An 8,032-nucleotide genomic window follows, 5' to 3' on the forward strand; every position below is an offset into this window, starting at 1 on the left:
AAAAGCGGCTGGACGAATTCGTGTCACCGCCCGCCGATTCGGTCACCCTATATAGCCAACGTAACCGTAGCGGCAAAACTCTCGCCATCACTTGGCCCCTCTCGAGCTATTCCTCCGGCACGGATCCACATCGACGACGAGGTAAGCGGCACAATTGCTCCGGCCACCGGTTGCTGGCGGCGGCGATTTGATGACTCCTCTTCTTCGACGTGTTCAGCGCCTCCTCCGTGGCTGCTCCAATGGCGTCTGTGAGTTCATCACCCCCTTCTATCTACTAGTTCTACCTAGATCCGTGAGCATGTGGTAGTGTTAGATCTTTCGATCTATGTGAGTGTGATGTTCTAGTAGCTGGTGGTGTGGATTTGAAGCATGCTAGGAGATGTTTCCATGTTGGCAAGGATTGATAGCTGGTGGTGATGGATGGATTGGTAGTATGCATGATGTCTGGTATGCTAGTGTGCAAGTATTTCTGCTAGTTTGTTGAAATCATTGCTATGATTTGAGCTGCTGTGTTGAACTAGATCATCTATTGTGCATGTGGTAGTGCTCGTTCGGTCTATCCATATGCAGTGTTCGTTCATACTGTCCATGTTTAGTGGTAGTTTGTACTGTCCAAGTGTAGTGTGTTGTGGTCTTGATGACGCTTACGCTTGTAGGAAATGAGCACGCAAGAGTTTAGTCAGGTCCTCGTCCTGTCCCATAGTCAGTTCCCCGCGTCCTACATTGAGGACTCCCAGCCTCCCATCAATGAGGTGCCTCCTGGTAGACGTTTTTGAGGTGCCGGCTACGATTCCTCCATTTGAGTTGGCTCAACCCAATGCTGCAGCTCATGCTGCTGCTCAAAAGGTAGCCGCAAAGGATAAGAAGGACATCATGGGGAATTCCATGAAGTGGCAGCCGTTTATGTCGATGTTCGTGCTTAACAAGATGTGTGAGATCATAGCTAGTGGGGTGAGGACTGACAAGGGCTTCAAGGAGATGCACTTGAGAGTTGTTGCAAAGCAGGTGTTCGAGTTTTGTTGATAGGAGGTTAGCTCAACACTGGTTTACAACCACCCCAGAAAGTGGAGAGTGAGGTGGATCACAGTGTTCAAGCCCAGAGACCTGAGCGACGTTCATGGGATGAGGACACCTGCTCGATCATTTTGAAGACAGAACAATATAAAGGCCAGATCGTGGTTAGCTCACAAACCATGCATTCTAACTAACCAACGGTTGAAGACTATGTAATATTGTCATTCTAACTAACCACTCTATCGTGTTTCTTTCTTAGGCTCACCCCAAGCACGCAGAGTTTCTCAACACACCCATCCAGAACTACCACCCGGTGTAGGAGATCTTCTCCTTTGGCCTGGCAACCGGCAAGCATGCCCCGGGCTCCGGTCATCTGCTGGCTCGCCTATGCCCGAGTATCCAAACACCAAGGAGTCATACACCATCAACCTTGATGGTCTTGAGAAGGATGGTGAGCACATTCGGTGCTTGGTAGGAAAAGGAAGAGGGGAGCCTTGATGGAGGACGAGCTAACCGTCTTCAACAACATGACTCAAGCTTTGAAGGAGGTCGTCGCCGCCATCAGGGAGAGCAAGCCGATCGACGTCCACCTTGACCTCTACATCACCGTCATGGACTAGGGTGGCTTCAGCCCAGAGGCTCTCATGGCGGCTCTCAGCCACCTACTGGACAACAAAGCCCAGGGTGTTGGTTTGTTGCCATGGGAGACACCCATAGGGTGCTTTAGCCGAGGACCTGGCTGGGCACGCACTAGTACTAGTGCTACTTCTGGTGGTGGTGACAACGTGCATGATACTCGACGACGATGGCAATGGCAATGGTGACGATGATGATGATGACAACGTATATTTTGTGTAGCCAGGGCTTGAAACTATTTGATGGTCTGTATATTTTGGTGAGGTGGTAAATACTAACCCCTCACGCTGATGACGAACTTGCGGTGATAGAATTTCACCCTCTTTTGGATGTGGTGGTGGGATGACACCATAGTAGTGCTAGTTTGAACATGCTATGCTGTATGATCATGCATGCTTACTGTTGCTCTTTTGCTCCATTGCTTGCTGCTTGCGTGCTCCATTGCTTGTTGCTTGAACTGTTGCTCTTCTGCAATTCTCAAGTGGTATGTGGTGTTCAACAGCAGGGTTCCAGGGGTTTACAGTTCATGGGAAGCATGCAATGCACACGTGCCAGATTTGAAGAACAGTTGCCAAAGAGGGTTTAAGACTAGACATGCGGCAAAAGATGCTTAGTCCAAGGTCATGCTCAAGCAGGCATGCAGAAGTGTTGAAGTTGGCAAGGTGGATCGTCATTTTGGGCTGGAGAACTTCATCATCATCGTCCATTTCGTCACCACTGTAGTGTTGGGGCGTTGGTATGCTCAGTGTGATAGTGTGTAAGGTATAGTAGCAGGCAAGCTCACTACAACTCTATGCTCATATGCAACCAAACAACATGCACTAGTATGAGCACATCCAATGCGAGCAACCAAAAACATTGCCCAGAGGCATTGCTACGATACATGGAGAGGAGATGCAGGCAACCAATCAACATGCAGATGATGATTTTTTGCATGCATATGCTCAACCAGTCCCAAGTGGAACAAGTATGAAAAGGGGCAAGAAGCGATGCGAGCAAGAAAACGGGTCCTTACTTGTACAAATGATGATGCGGATTTAATATTTCTTTAGACAAAGCAATGCTTCTGAACTGGTGTAATCTACACATAAGAAAAGGCGAGATCATGGTGCAGGTGAGATGTTGCATCCGGTTGTGCGAAAAGCTTCGACCGACACTCACAGAAGCGGCAATGGCGGCGGCGAGGCGAAGCGGCCGTGCTGGAACCAGCGGATTTTTTTGCTGGAACCACAACTTGCATTCGTTGCGATCTGAAGGACACGGGAGATCTCCCATGGCAACCTCGATGACATTTTGTTGCAACCGACCGAAGCCAAACCTGGAATCAGCAGCTCGAGTTGCTGCAACCAACTAGAGTGGCATTCTGCGGCAATGACGGGGGCGGAGTCCTGACTTTTTGCCAATAACACCAATTTTTAGCTGGAATCGACAAACCCTGTGTTGCAAGCACCCATGATGGGGGATGGGCGATTGAAGGAAATATGCCCTAGAGGCAATAATAAAGTTATTATTTATTTCCTTATTTTATGATAAATGTTTATTATTCATGCTAGAATTCTATTAACCGGAAACATAATACATGTGTGAATACATAGACAAACAGAGTGTCACTAGTATGCCTCTACTTGACTAGCTCATTGATCAAAGATGGTTATGTTTCCTAACCATAGACATGAGTTGTCATTTGATAAACGGAATCACATCATTAGGAGAATGATGTGATTGACCCATTCCATTAGCTTAGCACTTGATCGTTTTAGTTTACTGCTATTGCTTTCTTCATGACTTATACATGTTCCTATGACTATGAGATTATGCAACTCTCGATTACCGGAGGAACACTTTGTGTGCTACCAAACTTCACAACATAACTGGGTGATTATAAAAGTGCTCTACAAGTGTGTCCGATGGTACTTGTTGAGTTGGCATAGATCGAGATTAGGATTTGTCACTCCGATTATCGGAGAGGTATCTCTGGGCCCTCTCGGTAATGCACATCACGATAAGCCTTGCAAGCAATGCTACTAATGAGTTAGTTGCGGGATGACGCATTACGGAAACAAGTAAAGAGGCTTTCCGGTAACGAGATTGAACTAGGTATTGAGATACCAACGATCGAATCTCGGGCAAGTAACATACTGATGACAAAGGGAACAACGTATGTTGTTATGCGGTTTGACCGATAAAGATCTTCGTAGAATATGTAGGAGCCAATATGATTATCCAGGTTCCGCTATTGGTTATTGACCGGAGACGTGTCTCGGTCATGTCTACATAGTTCTCGAACCCGTAGGGTCCGCACGCTTAATGTTCGGGGACGATCGGTATTGTGAGTTTATGTGATTTGATGTACTGAAGGTAGTTTGGAGTCCCGGATGAGATCGGGGACATGACGAGGTGTCTCGAAATGGTCGAGACGTAAAGATTGATATATTGGACAACTATATTCGCACATCGGAAAGGTTCCAAGTGATTTGGGTATTTTTCGGAGTACCGGGGAGTTACGGGAATACGGGGAAGAAGTATTGGGCCTCATGGGCCAAGTGGTGGAAGAGAGGAGGCAGGGCGCACGGCCCCCCTTATCCAAACCGAATTGGACTAGGGGGCCGGCCCCCCTTTCCTCCTTTCCTCCCTCTCCTTCCTTCTCCCTCTCCTCCTTCCTTTCCTCCTCCAAGTAGGAGTAGGAAAGGGGAGTCCTACTCCTACTAGGAGGAGGACCCCTCCTCCTGGCGCGCCCTGTAAGGGCCGGCCGGCCTCCCCCTTGCTCCTTTATATACGGGGGCAGGGGCACCCTAGAACACACAAGTTGATTGTTCCGAGCCGTGTGTGGTGCCCTCCTCCACCATAATCCACACCGATCATATCGTAGCGGTGCTTAGGCGAAGCCCTGCGTCGGTAACAACATCATTAGCGTCATCACGCCGTCATGCTGACGGAACTCTCCCGTGAAGCTCTGCTGGATCGGAGTTCGTGGGACGTCATCGAGCTTAACGTGTGCTGAACTCGGAGGTGCCGTGTGTTCGGTACTTGGATCGGTCGGATCGTGAAGATGTTCGACTACATCAACCGCGTTCTCATAATGCTTTTGCTTACGGTCTACGAGGGTACATGGACGATACTCTCCCCTCTCGTTGCTATGCATCACCATGATCTTGCATGTGCGTAGGAATTTTTTTGAAATTACAACATTCCCTAACAGTGGCATCCGAGACAGGTTTATGCGTAGATGTTATATGCATGAGTAGAACACAAGTGAGTTGTGGACGATACAAGTCATACTGCTTACCAGCATGTCATACTTTGGTTCGGCGATATTGTTGCATGAAGCGGCCCGGACCGACATTACGCGTACGCTTATGCGAGACTGGTTCTACCGACGTGCTTTGCACACAGATGGCTGGCGGGTGTCAGTTTCTCCAACTTTAGTTGAACCGAGTGTGACTACGTCCGGTCTTTGTTGAAGGTTAAAACAACACTAATTTGACGAAATATCATTGTGGTTTTGATGTGTAGGTAGGAACGGTTCTTGCTCAGCCCGTAGCAGCCACGTAAAAATTGCAACAACAAAGTAGAGGACGTCTAACTTGTTTTTGCAGGGCATGTTGTGATGTGATATGGTCAAGACATGATGCTAAATTTTATTGTATGAGATGATCATGTTTTGTAACATAGTTATCGGCAACTGGCAGGAGCCATATGGTTGTCGCTTTATTGTATGAAATTCAATCGCCATGTATTTTCTTTACTTTATCACTAAGTGGTAGCGATAGTCGTGGAGGCAATAGTTAGCGTGACAACAATGATGCTTCGATGGAGATCAAGGTGTCAAGCCGGTGACGATGGTGATCATGACGGTGCTTTGGATATGGAGATCACAGGCACAAGATGATGATGACCATATCATATCACTTATATTGATTGCACATGATGTTTATCCTTTATGCATCTTATTCTACTTGATTAACGGTAGCATTATAAGATGATCTCTCACTAAATTTCAAGGTACAAGTGTTCTCCCTGAGTATGCACCGTTCCCAAAGTTCGTCGTGCCGAGACACCACGTGATGATCGGGTGTGATAAGCTCTATGTTCACATACAACAGGTGCAAGCCAGTTTTGCACATGCAGAAATACTCAGGTTAAACTTGACAAGCCTAGCATATGAAGATATGGCCTCAGAACACTGAGACTGAAAGGTCGAGTGTGAATCATATAGTAGATATGATCAACATAGTGATGTTCACCATTGAAAACTACTCCATTTCACGTGATGATCAGTCATGGTTTAGTTGATTTGGATCACGTGATCACTTAGATGATTAGAGGGATGTCTATCTAAGTGGGAGTTCTTAAATATGATTAATTGAACTTTAATTTATCATTAACTTAGTACCTGATAGTATTTTGCTTGTCTATGTTGTTGTAGATAGATGGCCCGTGCTGTTGTTCCGTTAAATTTTAATGCGTTCCTTGAGAAAGCAAAATTGAAAGATGATGGTAGAAATTACATGAACTGGGTCCGTAACTTGAGGATTATCCTCATTGCTGCACAGAAGAATTACGTCCTGGAAGTACCGCTAGGTGCCAAACCCGCTGCAGGAGCAACGCCAGATGTTATGAACGTCTGGCAGAGCAAAGCTGCTGACTACTTGATAGTTCAGTGTGCCATGCTTTATGGCTTAGAACCGGGACTTCAACAATGTTTTGAACGTCATGGAGCATATGAGATGTTCCAGGAGTTGAAGTTAATATTTCAAGCAAATTCCCGGATTGAGAGATATGAAGTCTCCAATAAGTTCTACAGCTGCAGGATGGAGCAGAATAGTTCTGTCAGTGAACATATACTCAGAATGTCTGGGTACCATAAACACTTGACTCAACTGGGAGTTAATCTTCCTGTTGATAGTGTCATTGACAGAGTTCTTCAATCACTGGCACCAAGCTACAAAAGCTTCATGATGAACTATAATATGCAAGGGATGGATAAGGCGATTCTCGAGCTCTTCGCAATGCTAAAGGCTGCAGAGGTAGAAATCAAGAAGGAGCATCAAGTGTTGATGGTCAACAAGACCACCAGTTTCAAGAAAAAGGGTAAAGGGAAGAAGAAAGGGAACTTTAAGAAGAACGGCAAACAAGTTGCTGCTCAAGAGAAAACACCCAAGTCTGGACCTAAGCCTGAGACTGAGTGCTTCTATTGCAAAGGGACTGGTTACTAAAAGCGGAACTGCCCCAAGTATTTGGCGGATAAGAAGGATGGCAAGGTGAACATGTTGGGGATCATAGCAGAAATTTAAAATTTTCTACGCATCACCAAGATCAATCTATGGAGTCATCTAGCAACGAGAGAGAGAGGAGTGCATCTACATACCCTTATAGATCGCGAGCGGAAGCGTTCAAGAGAACGGGGTTGATGGAGTCGTACTTGTCGTGATCCAAATCACCGATGATCCTAGCGCCGAACGGACGGCACCTCCATATTCAGCACACGTACGGAGCGGAGACGTCTCCTCCTTCTTGATCCAGCAAGGGGGGAGGATAAGTTGATGGAGATCCAGCAGCACGACGGCGTGGTGGTGGAAGCAGCGGGATTCCAACAGGGCTTCGCCAAGCGCTACTAGAGGAGGAAGAGGTGTCACGGGAGGGAGAGGGAGGCGCCAGGGCTTAGGGTGCAGCTGCCCTCCCTCCCCTCCACTATATATAGGGGCTAGGGGGGTGCATGTCCCCTTGGAGATCCCATCTAGAGGGGGGCGGCGGCCCCTCGGGGGGCAACGACCCCGTAGGGTTTCCAACCCTAGGTGCCTTGGGCCCTTGGGTGGGGCGCACCAGCCCACCAGGGGCTGGTTCCCATGCCACTTCAGCCCATGGGGCCCTACGGGATAGGTGGCCCCACCCGGTGGACCCTCAGGACCCTTCCGGTGGTCCCGTTACAATACCGATGACCCCCGAAACTCTCCCGGTGGCCGAAACTGGACTTCATATATATAAATCTTTACCTCCGGACCATTCCGGAACTCCTTGTGACGTCCGGGATCTCATCCGGGACTCCAAACAACTTTTGCTTAACCGCATACTAATATCTCTACAACTCTAGCATCACCGAACCTTAAGCGTGTAGACCCTATGGGTTCGGGAGACACGTAGACATGACCGAGACAACTCTCCGGTCAATAACCAACAGCGGGATCTAGATACCCATGTTGACTCCCACATGCTCCACGATAATCTCATCGGATGAACCACGATGTCGAGGATTCAATCAATCCCGTATACAATTCCCTTTGTCTATCGGTATGATACTTGCCCGAGATTCAATCGTCGGTATACCGATACCTTGTTCAATCTCATTACGGCAAGTCTCTTTACTCGTTCCCATAACACATCA

The sequence above is a fragment of the Triticum aestivum genome, chromosome 2A (assembly GCF_018294505.1).
Source record: "Triticum aestivum cultivar Chinese Spring chromosome 2A, IWGSC CS RefSeq v2.1, whole genome shotgun sequence".
Classification (NCBI taxonomy): domain Eukaryota; kingdom Viridiplantae; phylum Streptophyta; class Magnoliopsida; order Poales; family Poaceae; genus Triticum; species Triticum aestivum.